The 19715-nt window shown below is 39.5% G+C and overlaps 1 protein-coding gene across 8 annotated transcripts in view; it reads left to right on the forward strand.

Moving 5' to 3' along the window:
- Akap6 (A-kinase anchoring protein 6) overlaps positions 1–19715 on the forward strand; it is a 440592-nt gene that overhangs the window by 319137 nt on the left and 101740 nt on the right.

Here is a 19715-nt window from a genome sequence, read left to right on the forward strand (position 1 = left end):
TAGAATTCCCTCCCCCGTCCTCAAACTCATTTCCCTCCCTAGTGTGCTGACAGACTGCACCGACATCATAATTCCAAGAAAGTTCCCTTTATCACATCCTGTTTGGTGCAATTCTAAAGAAGGACAAAGCTTTCTCTTCAAGACCAATAAGTAATAAATGAAGCTCCATTAATAAAAAGACTGGAAGGAAACGAAGCATAGACGGTCTGGTACCATCGAACAGGATGAGCTTTAATTGGAGAATTCACGTAGATTCGGTCCACCCCTCACAGCTTCTCAGAGAAGAAAGAAATTTGCCTTCATTTTGACTTGTTGTTACCAAAGACAGGGCTCTGGCAGTTTAAGCTACGTTAGTGGGCATACAGTAGGCCTTCTCACTAAATCTGTGCATTTTCAGGTGGTTTAAGAATTCTTGCTTGGAATTTATATTGAATTCAGACAATCCATCTTATAACATATTGCTTCCATGTCTGCTAGATCCCCCTTAACCTAGAGTGTTTCTTTTTTTTTCTTACCAATTCTACTTAAATAGCCTTAGAAGTCCTTACAAAACAATCATGTGGTTTTTACTGGGGGTTGGGGAGATGGCTGTAAGCTTCGCAGTCCCTGAAAAGGCTGTGGGGGAAGGAAGAGGGACGATCTACTGAAATATCAGGCTGCCGTAAATCTTCCTCATTTAAGCAATTTTTATTGGAGTAATTCTGACAGTTGTCATCCTTGAATTGCTTTGAGCATATGGCATATTTCAAAGAGCAGATTGTGAATCATAAAAAATAAAATTAATAACTAACCACAGAATCAGCAACAGTATAATGACAAGAAACAACTACCCTCTAGCTTTTTAAAAATTCTTATAGAATAAGAAGTATATTCAAGGTCAAATAAAAGTTATCTTCTTCAATTTTACCATTTTAGGTAGCCTTTCTTCAATAAAGTATTTTAACTTTTGTCTCCTCTCATGAGAGAAACATATTCTTTAACAGAGTCTGATTGACATTAATTATTGTCCCTTGAGACTCATTGCAGTTAAGGTTCCCTATGGACTCAGCAACTGGGGACATTTGACTCTCTGAAGAATTCTGTATAGCCTTGATGTCATTCAATGACTTTTCTGCTTCCTGTATGGATAGCTGTCCCTACTACCCCAAATGTTTTCCAACATAATGTTGTTGAGTAACACTTTCCAACTCATGTAACTGAAGCCAGGCTATTTCACATCTTGTGTCAGGACCGGAAATTACATATGAAAAATGCTTAGAAATTTATATTAATTCAGTGCTAGAAAAATATTTTATTTCTAAAGCATCATCTCAGAACTTATTGGAGTCACGTTGCCAAATAACATCTCTTTTCTTCCTGAAGCATTTCGTATTTTGCCTATAAGCCACTATTTTTCTGAAACAGTTGCTGTTCTTTGTCAAAATCACAGCCATATAATTTACATCACAATTAATAGGAAATCACTGAACGAAGAAAGCAGTTGTCTTTTTTCTTGTGGTTTCCTGGTAAGTGCTTCGCCTGAGAATTCCCATTCTGGCAAGCACTGAGGGTGATTATTCCGCCCACTCAGGATGTCTGGGTTAAAGTATTTCTCCAAACGTTTTCCATACTGCATCGCTTTCATTGGTGACTCAACTGGTCACTGTGCCTCTGCTTTTAGGTGTTCAGTATAGACATATATTCTCCTTGCATTTGGTTTGTAACGAAAATATAACCAAGAAACCAAGGTCTACAAGGGTCTTAACATGAGCTCCAGAGAGCCGCAGAGGTCTAGAAGCTTCCAAAGCAATCCTGGAGATAGGGAGAGAGGAAAACTGTAGAAGTATGGCTTTTAGATTAGAAAAAACTGACTGAGAAGAATTGGTTTGAGGTCTTGCTCAAGAATCCTGCGACCTTCCCAGGTCAAGACAACACTGTCAGCACTTGATTTCTGTGTTCAGATCTGCGTTTTGGGGAAACCACTTTATTAATAACTCACCAGAGGGGAACCTGTAGCCTATTGCTCAAAGAGACTCTTGATAGATTGGAGCTCTTTAATTGCTCCCTAGGTCTTTAACTTTAAAATGCCATGAGACTACCTTGAGCATCTTTATATCCATATCGGTTTCCACCCCCCACCCCCATGACGGTCAATGCTTTATCAATCTTTTTATTAAAAGCACCATTGGTGGTGTGAGTTTGGGGGACTGCTCTCCCAGCAGAGAATGTTTATTGTTCTTACTCCCAAGCCAGAAGATGATCTGAACACTTCAGAGGATTTCTAACCTGTAGTACTTAACCTATCTTTATAGCGTGTGTGTGTGTGTGTGTGTGTGTGTGTGTGTGTGTGTGTGTGTGTGTGTGCGTGTGCTGCTTTGAACACATGGAGGTCAAAGGCCATGACTGCATTTATTGAAAGTGTTAACATCTAGCCAGGCAGTAGTGGTACACACCTTTTATCCTAGCCCTTGGAAGGCAGAGGCAGACGCATTTTTATGAGTTCAAGAGCCAGTTTGATCTACAGAGAAAGTGTTAGGATTTTCTCAAAATAAATAGATAAATAAATAAATAAATAAATAAATAAATAAATAACATCAAGAGAAATGCCTTGCACTTATCACACACACACACACACACACACACACACACACACGCCAAGCGTGATAGTGTGTACCTAGCGCATGTCTATAAGCCCAGCCAGGAGAATAGCTATGGGCACATGTTTACATGTTTGATGGCATGTGTGAAGTCTTGGGTTCAAACCCCAAACAACTATAGAAACTGGAAATGAGGCTCATCCTGTGTGGCATAATAGAAAAGGGATAACTGTGGAGTTTCTAAAGTAACTCTCAAGCCCAGTAAAGGTAACAACTGAAGTAAGAATGGGCAAAGGCAGCCGTTCTCCTGCATCCACTGCATCTGAAGCCTTATTCTTCTGTCCCTGTGTAACTCTGTGTTCCATCACCCAGCTCCTTCCCTGGCACAGATGATTGTGTCTGGATTTAGGCGTTGGTATAGTCCTAGGTGAGCCCCAGCGTCCACACTTGGAAATGCCAGGTGAGAGAGAACCTAGCCTTTCAGGCAAGCTTAGCACTTTCCATGGGGGCTGCTGCTTCCCCATCTGCTTTCAAACTCTGTCTCTGCTGGGAAGTCAGCTACCCTCAACTTCCAGATGTAGCAGCCGTTCAGCACACCTCCTGAGTGGGATGCTTCTTGTCATATGCTGTTTATCCCAAGCCAGCCAAACACAAAGGGACATGTACAGGGACGAAGGGGCTAGGATAGGCAAGCGTACATTGATCCGAGATGACGGAGTTTAGAGGCCTCAGTATAGCCGTGAAATATGAAGCACATTTTCTGTTTAAGCCATTTCCTGTTTTCAGATTGTTTGACATTTAAGATCCCCTCTTTCTAATTAATTTTACACTACATCATTTTGAGAACAACTCAATTCTTACTAAAAAAAAAATAACTATTCACTCAATTACATTTTCCTCCCAGTTTTGAGATGGTAAGATGTACCACCAGCCTTCCCCCTGCCCCCTTCTCTTTCCTGCCCTACCTCTGAATAGGAGTCCTCTGTGTCTATTTTCTAATAAATGCTGGCAGCATCTTCAGCCTAGAAAATACAAACATCAGCCCTTCTTGTTTTTCCTTCCTCAATCTGAGAATTGCCTCCAAGGAGAAATTGCTCCCACCCTCTCAGGTTCTTTCTCTCCGTTCTTTCTACTTTTCTAAGTAGGACAATTTAATTTGTCAAAAGTAACCACCGTGATTTCGAAAGTTCAGCTCCTATTTGGACTAGAGTTACGGAGCCAGAATTCATAATACGGGGAGCTGTCATTCTGCTGGTCTGCTTGTGCATTAACTATTAATGGAGAAATATTTAAAAACCCACTTGCAAAGGAAAAGCTCCATTTTTTTTTCATTTCTGCAGATCAAAGGTGACATTATTCTTGGGCTCCAGGAAGCTCTGTCACCTCCTCCCTTCCTACACATTTTATAGACTGAGTGATCTGGAAATCTGTCATGGATGGGAGAGCCGGGCTCCACGGTTCTACCTCTCCCAGCAGTCACCACTGACTGCAGAATGCTTTAAGGGTGTGCCCTCCCTGGACCACCTGACCTCCAGCACTTTTATGCTACCTCCAAAGCACAGACCAAGCGGGGCTCATCATAATCCTGCGTTGATGTATTAACCAAAGGAAATGCCAATCTCAGCACTCAGGGTCAGAGGTTGGAGTCTGGTGATTATGGTTATACTCGAACAATAGTTACCTTCAGATGATAGGAAGGGGTGTGCATCTTAAGTGAGTCCCTTAGCTGTGCCAAGGGGCTAAAAGTAACTCTCCCAGCTTGAAAACAATCTCAAATAGATACCCACCAAGACCTTAACACCAGGAAATTTACAGTGAGCTATTTCATATTTAACTTTAAATTTTTGTTATTTTATTTATTATTTATATATTTACTGTATAGTTGCACATTTTATAGAAACGATACAAGTTTTCTATATCTTTCTCCATTGGTGTCTGATCTAAATGTCCTGTTTGTTAAAAAAAAAATCATTTGTTTTGCCTAATAGTCACCACATGTATTGATTTTTATGTTTGTGAATTTCAGATTGTTAAGAATCTTCATGAAAATACTCAAGATATTTTAAAAAATATACCAGATGCAGTAGCAGCTAGTACACAGCAGTAGTGCTGGGAGGGGAGAATCACTTCAACTTCAGTATTCAGACTGGGCAGCATAGCAAGACTTCATTTCTAAAGAACATTTTAAAGTAAAATCACAAACCAGAACTGGGGAAATAGGCATAGACTAGCAACTGCTTCTGTGAGGAGAGCTGGTGTGGCTGATGGAGCTGCATAGCCTGTAACATCCCTCACAGCTAAAAAAAAAAAGTTTGAGTTTCCTGGTAGCAAAAGCAAAGAAGGAAATATGTTCACTTACATAATATGCTTTTCGTATGAAACTGCCATAATAGCACCTTTGAAAAGCTAAGGTCATTGGACACATACATATCATCTCTTAAGAATATCTACTAAGTGTTTTTTTTAACAAGTAAAATTGCAAACATAGTATTTGTAGCATCTGAACTAATTTACAGTCCAGTGACTTAGTCGCTAAGTAAATGTTAGAGACTTGGAGCACAGACCTCACCAAGAGACTCCTGTTGATGAAAGTTAACCAAGCGAACACAGGCAAAGGGGTGGATTAAAGTAATAGATAAATAAACATGGACGAAAATGCTAAAAAGTAAAAACCCAAACAGCCTTCGGGACACAACAATGGAAGAACTGGTTTGGAAGTAATGATTCGGGGGAAAGGAGGAGTTCAGGAAAACATTACTGTAGAGAATTTGGGTATGTGTTTAAAAGGCTTTGCAACTTTAAATGTGTGCGAAGTGTGATTATATATTCCAAGGACTAAGAAATACAGAGTAAAAGAAGATAAGTGGGACACACTTGGCTTGTTATCTTACGACAGCTGATGCCAAAGTGATGTTGTCATTGCTATGAACTGATCATAGAAAACAGATTAATCACACTATGCCTATATTTTATAAACTCACGGATATCAACCCCCCTGGAATAAATTCTTTTCACTTTGCTCTGGATGGAGCTGTTGTAAATAATTGCAGATGTTTCTTGATACCCTCACGACTAAACTCGAATTCCTAGAACAGGATTGCACGTCTGCTTCATGGGTGGGGCCGTTCGACTGCGCCTAAGATTAAAAAGATATCCACGATGTATATTTTTTATATGTTGGCTTATAGAATAGAAATGTGAATCAAAATTTTAATTTTGATAATTGGGCATCACATTTGGATTTCAGTACCAAATTTTACGTTTCAATATTGATGGTGCCAAGTGAAACAGATCAGTAGTCACTCAAACAGGGAAAAATGATCACAGAGAGCAGGCACATACACACACTTTATGATAATTTTTTACCTCCTTCCTAGTTGATTAATTGGATATCCTAATTGTATGTTACATTAAAACTCCATTAAGATAAGAAAAATATGCTTAAATTCATTATAATATTTCAAATAACATTATCTGGTCATTTTAAAAGTGACCATAACTGAATAAAAATCCACCCGGTCTCCACTGCTATCTAGAAATGAACTTGTTCCTTTTTTTTTATTATTAAAGTTCAAAAAGCCCTTAGATTAAGTGTCACATTAATTTGAGCACTGATGAATCACTGTTCGATATGGATACTCAAATTCATATTTTTCTCTTTTTAATTTGAGAGAAGGCAAAACTCCTCATGGAATGTTTAGTGCAAAGATAGATGGATGGGCTCTGGAACAACCTATGAAACATGGTTCTTGCTGGAGCCTGTAAGTCCTATTTGATTCACCCTTTTTTTTTTTTAAAAAAGGTGGGGGGAAAAGAAAGATTTTAGAGACTATGATGCCAAGAAACAGTTGGCTCTGTACGGAGGTCGGAAGAGAAGCCCAGCCAGGAGTCTCCGTCTCCAGTGGTGAGCTGCAGTCCGGAAGGTGCGCAGCTCTGGGGCTGGCCCTGCAGCATCGTGGCGCTGTTCTCTCTCTGGCTGGCCGGCTCTGGCCTGGAGTGGATCAAACAAGCTGTGAGGGAAAGTTTCCCTCATTTGCATCCCTTCTAGACAGCCCTGTCGTACTCTTTGCTGACAGGAAATCACTGTCTTTGTCACCTTTTCTCAGGGCCCTCCTTTTGGCAGGGATGGGCCATGTGACCACGCTTAATCACAACAGCAGGGCTGGCTGGAGGCTCTGACGTGTTATCCTCAGCACTTCAATAAATGGGGTAGAGGAGTCAGGAGGAAATGACTACATTAATTTTATAGTGAAAAAGATAATTAACACTTGAAGGCCTGATGCCCTACTGCTGGAACCTATGGCGTTAGTTACCACTATTCAAGTCAAAAGTTAATTTATCAACAACTTGTGAAAACTATCTTTTATTCATTTTTTTTTTAAAAAAAATCTTGAATGGTGGGCTCTGGGCATATTGGAGAGAGAAAGGGAGTAGTCAGGAGAGGGGGTGCTCGCATGTGAGGAAGAGAGAGAAGTGGAGGAAAGAGAAGAGGAAATCCTAGCAGGCGTTAGCTATGTTTGAAAAAGCAACTTAACTGGGCTAAACCTTCAACATTCGGGGCTGGAGGCTGGAGCATGTAAAACACTGCTTAGATGACATGAATAGGACACGGGCAAACAAAAGCAGCAGTGTGCTCCTAGAAAACTGTGCTTAAAGGAGTTTCCTTGGCAACAGAAATGCAGTTCCAAAAGTAGACAGAACTTTCCTCAGAAAACATACTATTAATAACAACCTTCCGGAACAACTTGGAACAATTTGACGACTTGGCAATAACCCTGCCAAGTGTTCAGCAAATTAATCTCGCACATAGAGTTTATATTTCTCTTGTCTGTGGTTCTGCTGGACCCCGCCTAGAACTCTGCTTTTCAGTGGTGCAAGAGTGAAAAGTATTTCTAAGTGCTGTCATGAAAAAAGGAAACCAAAGTAATCTCAGTGTCCAGCATCACCGGCCAACGGTTGCGTTCACCCTTGGGAACCTACCAAGAGATCTCAGTGTGAGGAGATGAGTGTGTCCCAATGAGAGCTGCTACAGGAAATCACACACTTTAATCACCCTCTTGGATATCTCTTTCCAATAGAGACGCTTCCTGGAAAAAGACTTAATACAGAGTTAACAGCCTGAGTCTGCCTCTGATGTGAAGCCCAATTGAGCCCATAGACTATATAAATGTAATATACAAATGCAATGCCAAATATGGGCTGACTCTTATTTCTTAAGGAATCATCATTTCTTGTCAGCTCAGAATGGACTCATCTTGGGTCTACTTAGCCGAAGGGGATCATTTGAATTCTCCTAAAGGCTGCTTGCCTGCTGAGAGTAGAACGCTCCCCTCCTCCGACCTTTCTTGAATCCTTGGATGTAAAGGTTAAAAGTAATCAATATCTCATTGTGCTGCTTGGTTTCAGGGTAATAAGTAATAACCATCATGTTAAATCCAAATGATCCCAGATTGCACCTAAATGAGCTGACCCGTTAGAGAGGTGGTGTTAATTGCAATCAGGATAACCAGGAGAGTTTGCTAATAAAAGTTTGATTTAATTGTAAAAAACAAAACAAAAACAAAAAAACCCAGAAAACAAAAACAAAATAAAACAAAATTTAATCTTTAACTTTTTGAAAACTTTTTCTTAATTAAATAGAAATGTATTATCTTGCTTCAATGTTAAGCTGAGAGCTTTGGCTCTATGCCCAGATGTCTGTAGATTTCCTTCCGAGTTCTATAAAAGTCCTAACAAGAAAGGGGATGGGTTTCACTGACTTCTTTGTGTCCCAATACGCAATGAAGCATATGAATTTTAGATAAATGATTTAATGGAAATATCATCTCCCTATTTTTTAGCATCTTCTAGTTTTAAATTACTTATCTTTACAGCTTTTATTCATTCATATTTTGACTAATCTGGTTTAGAGCTAGAAAATTATGTGATGTGTGATAAACTTTATAGTCCACTATGGTATGAGTTTGGGCTTACTATTTTGTTAAAATCAGTGCAATTCCAAAACTTAAATATGAAAACCAAGTATTCTCATTGACTAAGGAATAGTGATATGCAAGTGATAAGAATTAGGTTTAATGTTCTATGTAATTATATCAGGAAGGGATTGTCTATAACCTTAATAAAAAGTACTGTATTAGACATATATGCTATTGAATACAAACACTTGTCTTTGTTATGATTCTATGAAGTATAAGGAATAGCCAGTATTTTAGTTATTTTAAAAGAAGTTCAAGGATTTGTTCAAAATAGGTGGTCAGCCCCAGGAGGGACCGTCTAAATCTCAGTGCCATCAGTCGTGAACTTGCTATCCTGGTCCCATTTGTCCTTGCCTCACAACCATGTCTAACTGTACAAGGAAGCAGACTCATGGCTTGTGCTGTGCAGGACAACATCATCTCTGGAGCATTAGGACTTCTGCGGCTCAACCACCCCCATCCTCAAGTGTCCCTGTTCTTATACCTCAGCCTGAAGAGCCATTTCTTTAGGAATTAAAGATGAACTCTGCTAGATGCAGAGGTGGGTGTGGGGTGTGGGAGGATATAATATTAAATAAAATGCTGACCCTAAAATTTAGTTTAAGTGGGGCCTGTGTAGTTGTACTTCTGTTGATTGAGTGTCTAGCTTGCATGAAACTCCAACTAACCGGGCACAGGAATCCCAGCACAGAGACAAGAGGCAAAAGTTCAAGGTCACCCTAGGCCCCACAGTGTGATTAAGGCCATGGCCCTGGGTAACGTGAGGCTCTGTCTCAAAACTAAAATGTCGTTTAGTTGGGAAAGCGTTGGGGAACGAGACGAATATTGAAGGTCAACAGAAGATTTCAGGAAGATGGGTCAAGTGCAGATTTCTGCTTTATCACATGATAAGAAGGGACTGTGTTCACAGGTATGCATGTGTGTTTGAGAGTGTTCATAGGCCATGAAATGGGAGCATCTAGAGCCTGTGAGGGGCCATTCACATCCGAACCATAGCAATCGTCAAAGAAAACAGGCTAGATCTGAGCTGGCTCTATTCACCAGAAGCCTTTCCTGTGGTATCTTAGCAGTCCAGGGAAGTCCCATAGATTGTCAGATTCAGAACAGCCAAATCTGAAAATGTTATCTGTTTGGGAGATACACTAAAGACAAGAAGATTCAACTCTATGAACCCTGTTTTCACCAAAGAAAGTTCCCTAATACCCCGTAGGAGTACCATTTGTGGAAAAGCACTTTCCAGTGCTGTCAAGGAAGCAGCTTCAGTTCTCAGAAATGGGCATTTCTCAGCATCTTTTTAACAATGAGGGCATTTTTAAAGCTCATACATTCTTAAACTAGGCACTTCTGCCACACTGTATCCCTAATGCGGTACACCGGGGAAGGATAAGAGGAGTGCCGTTTCTGCTGAGGATCCTGCTGATTTGTACAAAACACAAAACACATAGAAACATACATCTACATTCACGTGTATGTACATACACATTTTCTGAAGGAAACACCCACCAAGTTTATACCCTATTACTTTCAGGTTTATTTCAGTTTTATTACTAAACTTCCTTACACAGAGGTAGGATGTTTCTCTAGAAGAGCGTCTCTGTATCCCGAGACTCCTCGGAACGTACTATTCAGCTGCTTTCCCTAGTTGATTCCATATGTCTGTAGGCATTTGCATAAAAAATTTATGATTGTGATATTCCTCTTGTCATGTTATCCATTAAAAACTGAGAAGCTTGTGGCAGAAGTATGCACAGAAATGCATTTATGCACACACATTTACATATGGGCACACACGTGTATGAAGTATTAATTTGTTTAATTAAAAAAGTCTTTCATCAGAATTGAATTTAGATGAAACCATAGTCCTTGGACTCAAGACATTTAAAGCATGCATACATAAATAAGAACACAAAATTCCTTCACATATGCCAAGTTTTCAGTCAGGAGGACATTTCTATGTTATAAATCTTGGCATATTGGATTTTACTGCCTTTTTGACAACAGCTCAATGCTTTTTTAATACTCAAAATTGCATCCCAAGAAACTTTCCTTCCAAATATCACACTGAGTTCTTTGTTATTAATCAAATACACACTGTAAGCAGTGGTGGTAGATTTAGGCTCGGTAGACGAAGAATGAACAATTAGTAGCAGATGAGATGCCCATGGGTTAAGGGGGTAATGGTCTCTGCTTACCAAGCCTGAAGACCTGAATATGATCTCTAGAACCCATATGGTAGAAGGGGAAAACTGATCTACACTCTCACACACACCCTGGCACATGCGATTGTGCCTGTCTATAATAAATAACTGTAATAAACTGTTCAAAGAATTAATGATTCCAATTTTTGTTAAAATTTTATGTGACAAGATGGCAGTCTATGGTGTTTATGGCTTTTCTCCCACATATGGCAAAACGTCTGGGGCATTATAGAAACAATAATTGTACTCCAAAAATAATTCTAGCAAAGTCATTGAGTAAAAAATGTCATGGTTTTTGTATTAAATATAAAACCAAAATCTTTATCTTTGAAAAACTAAAAACAGGAAAAACAATTCTTAATAATAATAATTACGGTTCTGACATTTGACCAAATTGCTATCAGGAGAAAAGGAGAACAAAAGGAAGAGAGAAAGAAGGAAAAGACATAGTCATGATTGAGTCATAAACAGCACCACAGTGTAAAACTGATCAACATAAATGTGCAGGCAATCTCTAATCGCTCAACCAGTAGCATTCTGATATAATATTCATTATTTATATTAATTTTTTATTGGATTTTTAAATTTACATTTCAAATGTTATCCCCTTTCCCGGTTTCCCGTCCATAAACCCCCATCCTATTCACCTTCCCCTTCTTCTATAAGGGTGTTCCACCTCCCCAACCAGCCCAACCCACCTCCCCACCCTGGCATTCCCCTACACTGGGGACACTTAGCAGGGTCAAGGGTTTCTCCTCCCATTGGTGCCCAACAAGGCCATCCTCTGCTACCTATGCAGCTAGAGACATGGGTCTGTCCATGAGTACACTTTGGGTGTTCCTGGGAGCTCTGGCTGGTTGGTATTGTTGTTCTTATGGGGTTATAAGCCCCTATATTGATTAAAGAAATATTTTTAAATGATGACAATAGATTTAGACTTGGTAGCCTAAATTTAAGAATGAACATTTAGAGGATAGAGAGGTGGATTAATGGGGAAAGGCACTTTGTGCTGAACCTGATTTTTTATATCTATATAGATATATAGATATAGATAGGTATAGATATATTATATAAATGTATACATGTATACATATGTATATATACATATATATATGAATGACATGAACTGTGTAAATTTGAGTGTAAAAGTCAAACAGTCTTTGCAGGTGAGAACATGGTTGGCACATACAACTTTTGCTCTTGGAACTATGATAACATGAGGGTTTATCCATTTTCATTTTCTTTATTATTTTTAGTGTAAAAATTGATGGATTTTAATATGACACTTTCAAATACATAAGTCATTGTACTTTGCTCATATTAACCCCCTCCCCATTGCCATCTCTTGTCACTCCTGTATGATCTAGGAGAGTTATATACATATTACACATTGTAGAACATTAGACGTGCAGTCTAGAGGAATGTCTTGGTGGATAAAGGCGGTTGATGACCTAAGTTTGAGGCCCAGAACTGACATCGTAGAAGAAAGAGCACCAAATCCTACAGGTTGCCCTCTGTGTTCCACATGTGCATCATGGCACACTCATGCCCATCTAGAAATACATAAATCCAGATAAAAGAGAACAAGAATTCAATAAGAAGGTAAGACAAAGAATGAAGAACATGGATGGACTTAGGCTATTCTTTAATCCTGTGGTGTTGAGGGTACAAAGAAAGCTCCCTTCTTAGAAGCTGTCTCTAGGTAAACTTAACTACTACATTTCTCTTCCATCATTCTAGAGGCTGACATGTGGGTTTTGTTTTAGGGTTTCTCCAATAGTTTCATTTTAAACAATGTTTATGCTATTCATAATTTATAAAATGCCAATTAGTATCATATGTGGCATTTTATATATTTCACCTAGCAATTAATTGTGAACTTTTTTAAAGATGGAAATATTTAATTTTATTGAAGTGCCCTAAGGCAGCTCTGTGGCCTCAGTTATGTTCCTCGGCAACTTTAAAAGATAAGAGCTTCAAAACACAACACAGTTCTGTCTGTGACTCTTACAGAAACACTGAGGGCAACTAGGTTAGTCACGCTTATGTTCGCAATGGAGTCTTGCTTTTTTCCCAAGCACCTATTCTTTCTCTTTATTAATACGAATGGTATTTATTTATAGATTAAATTTTAGTATGTGGAAATTCATATAAAAGAAAAAGTTTATCCCACAGCAAGATAGAAATATAAATATTAAAATGTTTTCCATTTGAAGGTCAGAGCTTTCTTTTTTATTAACAGGCATAGAATTCTATAGGAAAAGTTGGTGATTGAGTGATTTAGTTTTGTCATTTTCCTAATTTGAATAGGTTGCATATAAGGTTGATGCTATCTAAGGATATGTAAACACAAAATTGTGACCAAGGTAAATACTTATTATCAGTTGTGTTACAGAAGTGTCCTTTTGAGCTTATGCAGTTATGAAAAGGCTAAGCTATACTTCATTTAGAATTAGAATTTGGTTGGTACTTGTGATGAACTTGTATTTTGCTCTTACTTGTGTCCACCTTGAGATCCATTAGGGTTTACTATCTTCTCACTGCGTTCTCACTTCCTGCTCAGCTCTCCTGAGCTGGGGCACACTGACACTTGAAAACGTGCATGAAGGATAGTACTGTTCATATGATTAGCGTTCTTCTTCTTTTCCTCCTCCTCCTCCCCCTCTTCCTCCTCCCCCATTCTCCTTCTCCTCTCCACCTCCTCCTCCCCCTCTCCTCCTCCCCCTCTCTTCCTCCTCCTTTTCTTCCTACTCCTCCTCCTCCTCCCCCTCTCCTCCTCCTCCTCCTTTTCTTCCTACTCCTCCTCCTTTTCTCCCTCCTCTTCCTCCTCACTCTTATCTGCCTGATAGGTACCTAAGGCTGGTTCTGTGAGGTGTTGGTTGTCTCATGAGCCACAGGGAGATAATCTTTGTATTCATTGAACCTGTGACACACATGAATCTCTACCATTGAGCTAATTGGGGTCTTTTCTACAACATGGAAACATAGCAGAAGAGCTCAAATTTAGCTCGCATTTCGTAATCCATGTTTTTAATGATTCTTTCACAAGCTTCCATTCTTCCAAGTTTGTGTTTCTAAAAGAATTAAAATACAAATTAAAAGCCGTTATATGCTTTCCCCTTTAAAAATAACAATAGAAAATAGGGCCGCCAGGATCAATGGCACAAATATCAGGTGTCAGTCAACTAGAGCACTGAGTTTAGTCTTTAAAACACTTTAACAGAAGCAAATCACGTTATTCCTCGCCCAGATCTGTGTCCTGCAAGGATGGACACTGCCAGCGTTGAGTAAGCTCGCTCAGCCACACTCTTGCACCCGAATCACCGTGCAATTGCTGTTTCCTCGCAAATATTCCAAAGTTAATTCTGGGGTTGGTACAGCTGTGTAGTTCTGTGGACGGTGAGGATGATAGTCGGACTTTATGGACGAAGAGAGACTCAAAGGCATCTTTATTTCATTTGTTCCCTTCAAGGATTTTAAAAAATTCATTTCAGGTAAGAGAAAAATCTATCCACTGTTAAAGATCTTCCCAGAAGGAATTCTACAAACTCCCATTAAAATGTTTAACAATGTCCTATACCCTGGAAGTCTTCCTATATCCAGTGTAAATGCCTTCTGTTGTTAGGTTGAGTTGTCAAATCAACCAGAACCCATGCTCTATAATTAAATATCTTCTCTCTCCTCTCTCTTCTATGTAGTCACATTTTTTTCAAGTTTTTGCAGTTTTCTTTTCAAGCTAACAAAAACCATATTTTTAGATCATTTATTTCAGTTTTGTCTGCACTCCATCCAACTAAGACTATTCCCCTACTCTTCTAAGAGAAAACACGCCAACACCGGGAGACCACTGGCAATACTCATGTATGTGAGGAACATAGCAAGCTCCATGAATTTCTCAATCAGATTTTTCAGCTCTCTTATTGGCAGCTAATAAAGGGCCTCATGGGTGGTTTAGGAAAGGGATGTAACTTGTCTGGGATGATTTTACGTGTAGTGTGCACCTGAAAATGAATTAAAGGTAAAATGAGTGCAACATAAAATGGACCCTCAAGCAATCCTCTTTCCACATGGGGCCAGAGCCATGTCTTCTGCCGCTGATAACCAGCCTATTATTTATGAAGGGATGAGACATCATGGTTTGGCTCCAGTTTCCACCTAGAGCATACACACACAGTATGTCAGTTTCTTTGATTTATTGTCATATACGTGTTTATTTTTAATACATTATTTCTGTCTCTTTCTCGAGCTTGGTTATATCTAGTATTCTAAAAACTATTGATGCGAAGTTTTTAAATATAGAAAGAGGCTATGAGAGAAGAAATGGCGAGAGGCAGTATTTCAAGGGAACATGAGGTGGGGAGATGGGGGTGCTTTACTTTTGCCCACTAGGAATAAAAGCAGTCTGCAGCAGAAGTGGGAGAGGGGTCAAAGCAAGTGTGTTCCACTCTGTCTCTGAGGAAAAGGTGACTGTGAGGCTATGCAAAGCATTTCCAGGTTAGAAAGACCTCATTGTGTTTCTCACCAAGATTTTAAAACATTGGAAGCACCAGATTTTAGGCAGAGGCACAAGGAAGGCTAATGCTCACCTTGAATGGTTCTTGTTAACGTTCAATCAAATACTGTATCATCTGGAACACAAATCTGCCAGCAGTGCCTTGCAGGTCAAATCTCATTTTTAAATAAAGCTTTATTGGGACACAACCTCATGGATCATTTGTGTAGCTATGGCCGATTTTACAGTAAAAGGGCAGAGCTCAATAAGTTCAGAGGTGATCACGCAACTGACATTCCTAATCCCTTTATAATTTAGCATCATGGGGAAAATGTGTGAATCCCCATTGTAAGCAATAATAATTACGACTGTGCTTTATGAATATATAGTGTTCTTCAGGTCTGCATGATTTCTCAGCTCAATTTTTTTGTCTGTTATACTGAAAGTCACCTCTTTGCCTTAAGTCAGTGTTTAAGGTTCTAATCATCGTGTTACAAACCCAAATTTCTTTGCTTTTCCATCACCGCTAAGCAGTTCGTTGGTTCATTTGACCACCAGGTGGCCTCCTCTGCTCTGTTGTGCTTCTAGGACCCAAAGACAGTGAGAAAATGGCTCTTTCAGGTCTCTGAACTTCAGTCATTGTCTCTAGTACTTCACCAGCAGCATGGCTGCTCTATGACTCCTGTATTCCACGTTTGGCCCAAGAACATAAGTAAAATCATACCGAGAACCTCAGGAAACTAATTCTACTTTAGAGCTGGAAATAGTTGAGACAGTAAATAAAAAAAGAGTGGAGTGTATGGGAATAGAAATGTGTGTGTGTGTGTGTGTGTGTGTGTGTGTGTGTGTGTGTGTGAGAGAGAGAGAGAGAGAGAGAGAGAGAGAGAGAGAGAGACACTACTGCCCCCACAGTGAAGTTCTAACACAGACAACCTGTTTTCTTTTCAAGCATCTTACCACGCCTTAGCCCCACTCGTATTGTATACAGGAGTAGCTAATAGAAGCTTCCTCAGGAAAAGACAAGGCCCACTCAGACTCAGATCTCTATGTGTAGCTCTCTTTTGAAGAGATTCTATATGCTTTATCTTTAGGCCTAGTTTAGTTTTTAATCTTCTAGAGACAGACCCTTGTGAGTCTTTGGTGAGCATAACTAAAGACACTATAAAGAAGTCACATGATCAAGTCCTGAAAAAGTAAGCCAGAGACCGTTATGCACCAACCTATTTTTATTATTATATTTCATTTGTTTATATATGTATATATGTATCTATGTGTGTATGTATGGGTATATGTATGTATGTATTTGTGTGTGTGTATGTGTGTGCATGTATGTGTGTGTTTGTGTGTGTGTGTGTGTGTGTGTAGGCACATGCATGCCATTCGGCTCATGTGGAGCTCAGAGACCAACATGTATGACTGGTCATCAGGATCAGCCATGGTGCTTCCTCCCTGACTCACTCCTCTCACGCCTCATTTTCCTCATTGTGAAGTGAAGAGGGCTTGGACCGAGTTGCTCTAATGTGGGTTCCCGCTTTGCCATTCTCTCTGGTGGAGAACTATAAACGATTCTTTCAACACTTGCCTTTGGTCAGTTCTGAGACATCTTATTTTCCACCTTAACCTTCTGCTTTTTCTCTTTAGGAATACCTGATAACTGTTCCCCTGTGTCTTACAACATCTAAAAATATAGTCACTAAACCTTTGAAAAATGTCACATCATTTGAGCAACTTGTTCCCCCTTCTGTTTGCATTGCAATACTGTTTTATATCTGAATTATTACATTGATTCTCAGAGCAGACAGCTAAAAGCACTTAGCTATGAATGAGCGTCCTAGTTCACTTTCTGTTGCTGTAACAAAGACCATGACTGAAAACAACTTGGCGAGGAAAGCCTCAATTTCAGTTTACAGGTTGGTCTTTCACTGGAGGCAGTTAAGGCAGGAGCTAGAAGCAGAAGCCAGAGAAGAACTCAGCTTAGGGGCTCCCTGAGTGGACTTCCTTTCACAGGCCAGGCCCACCTGCCTAGGGGAGGCACCGCCCACAGTGGGCCAGGTGACTACATTCATAGCATTGAAGAAAATGCCCTACAGACGTGCCCATAGCCTGTCTGATGGAGGCAATCCCTCAATAAAGGTTCGCTTTTCCCAGGTGAGTCTAACTGACAATCGAAACTAGCCATTACTTTGAGGAAAGGACCTGCAGGGTCCTTAGGACATTTGGTAAAGATCTAGCTAAGATGTGGGATCAAAAATATTGATTTCATTCAACAATGCTTTGTTGAGGTTAAGTTAGCTAAAGAGGGAGAGGAATGGGGTATTATGGGAAAAGGTGTAGAGCCACACTTAGGCAGAAGGAATACTTTTTAAATGTTCAGAATATGCTAATGTATAAAGACAGAAGTAGGTAAGGCTTTGAGGCTGGGCAGAGAGAGAACTAGGGTATGATTGCTAGTAGTTATAGCGAGTTCTGAATTCATATAGTGGCGCCTGCACAACTCTGTGTATGAAGTAAAAACTGCCATACTGTGCACCTTTGGTATTAAATTGTATTAGATATTAATTATATCTCAATAAAGCTGAATCAAAACAGGTTATAATTGAATAAAAGCATTTCGGGTGACCTAGTGACAGGCAATCATTCTACCCCCAAGTTCCCAACTGGAGTGCCTTCTCTGGAGGACTGTGTGGCCAAAGGCAGCCAGGCTTAGTGGCTGCACGCAGATGCCTATTTGCTTGAAGAGAAGCTGATCACAAGTTTTGTAATTTGCAAACTGCTTTAATTAATATCTAACCTGGATAATAATTTAGGACGTTTCCATCACTTTCTGTTTGCCAAACACAAGAATACATCCTACTTTTTAACCATATGTTTTGAAAGTTGTCTTAGGACCTAATACATGCATTAAGAATTAACTGGAAGTAGGAAGGTGGCTTAGTAAGGACCTGAGCTGGAGTATCCTGAACCAATGGGAAGCGAACTCAGTATGAATCTGTAATTCCAGCACTCTCATAGGGAGCTAGGAGCCGGAAAGAAGAGTCCCTGGAGCTGGGGATCAGCTGGCATATTCAGTGACAAACAACAAGAGACTTGCCTTAAAAAGGATGGACAGCACCAATACTTTAGGTTGTCTTAGGATGTCCAACATATACACTATGGTACACACCCACATTCACATATTTAAGCACGAACACAGACATTGTATACACATGTATCATACACACAATGCATACACGCATGCGTGCACACGCACATACACCATATATACACTATACACACAGATAAAATAAAAAGACTCAAAAGTATGTTATGAATTGTGATGTGCTGTAGATAACTGAATGTTTTTAAAGGCTATCGTGAGCTGGCCAGTGGGTAAAGGAACTTGCCACCAAGCCTGAGACCTAAATGATGGAAGGAGAGAAGTGACTCCTGCCAGTTGTCCTCTGACTTCCAAATGCAAGCCTTGGTGCACATGTGCTCACAAATAAGTCAGTTCAATTTTTTTAAAATGCAAAGACCATCCCTTTCTTTAAGTAACTTATAATCTACTTTATCTAGAAAAGTGAGAGCAAACAGCATGCTATATCAGCCCACAGCAGGTCTGTGTGCATTCAGAATGCACGGTGGCTTTCATAGCTGATGTAAGAAATAGCAGTTTGACCTGGTATTTGGTGAGGAGAAAATTAAATAAGGGAACAGATCCTTTGCAGAAAAATGCAATGTGAGAAAAACAACACCAACAGCAAACCCTTAGATTTGAAAATTCTCTCGGCATTCTTCTAGAACTTTACCTAAACCAGGAAATCACGCTAGAAAGGTGTAGGAAGCCCAGGATAATTCACAGTAGGTTTATCCTTTGTGTTTAATGGAAGTTAGTAACAGGCAATGTCTTCTTTCTACTGACAATGCAGTGTTCTATTTTGGGAAGAGAAGTTATATATACAATTATGTAAACTATCACTAGGGACATGTAAATCGATGAGAACAGGAGGACACAAAGATCTGCCACGCTGGTGTGCAGCATTTGGATCAAGTTGTAGCAAACACTTGGATAGCGTTTATTACATAGCAGGCCTTAGATCTTACATGTTAGTTCATCCAACTTCATAGCAGCTTTATGGAGTATTAACGTTATTCTTGGGCAAAGAATGAACCCAAGGAAATGCGAAACTGAGCATTTGCTTATAGGATTTATGAACTTACTATCACTGGCTAATTTAACATGCTCTCTCTTCCCTTCTTAAGAGGAGAGAGAAATAGTTATACCTTGCCTTGTATATTCTGCAAGAAAGGAATTGAATGGGTATATAATATTTACTTTTCAATGATTCTTTGATATCTCTTATTTTATTGTCTAATAAGGCTAGAGAAAAGTTATAATATATTATTTCTCAGACAGAAAAAAGGGGGGATTTGCAGTCTTAGATGTAAATATATAACAGGCCCGGGCCAAAAAAAAAATCTTATTAGAAAATTC

The sequence above is a fragment of the Rattus norvegicus genome, chromosome 6, assembly GCF_021556685.1.
Source record: "Rattus norvegicus strain SHRSP/BbbUtx chromosome 6, alternate assembly SHRSP_T2T, whole genome shotgun sequence".
Lineage (NCBI taxonomy): Eukaryota > Metazoa > Chordata > Mammalia > Rodentia > Muridae > Rattus > Rattus norvegicus.